The sequence below is a fragment of the Dermacentor albipictus genome, chromosome 7, assembly GCF_038994185.2.
Source record: "Dermacentor albipictus isolate Rhodes 1998 colony chromosome 7, USDA_Dalb.pri_finalv2, whole genome shotgun sequence".
Classification (NCBI taxonomy): domain Eukaryota; kingdom Metazoa; phylum Arthropoda; class Arachnida; order Ixodida; family Ixodidae; genus Dermacentor; species Dermacentor albipictus.
The window spans coordinates 125,787,150-125,787,447 of NC_091827.1; positions in this window are offsets into that span (position 1 = coordinate 125,787,150).

Genomic DNA, 298 nt, shown 5'->3' on the forward strand with positions numbered 1-298 from the left:
ATTTACAGCAGAAATCCCAGGTTGGCCTATTGTGTCTAATAACAACACACCTACTGAGTCACTATCTAAATTCTTAAATCACCACCTGTCAAACATACTTACCACCCTCCCATCTTTCGTTCAAGACACGCCGCACTTCCTTCGAATTATCGACGGCATCAACGCCAACCAAATCCTTTCCGACCGCGCTATTCTAGTCACTTTGCATGTTCCTGCCCTTTACACATTCCCATGGGTGAGGGAATTGAAGTCGTTTCTAGATCCCTCGCAATCAATCCCCAAGCGCACGCTGCTGAAG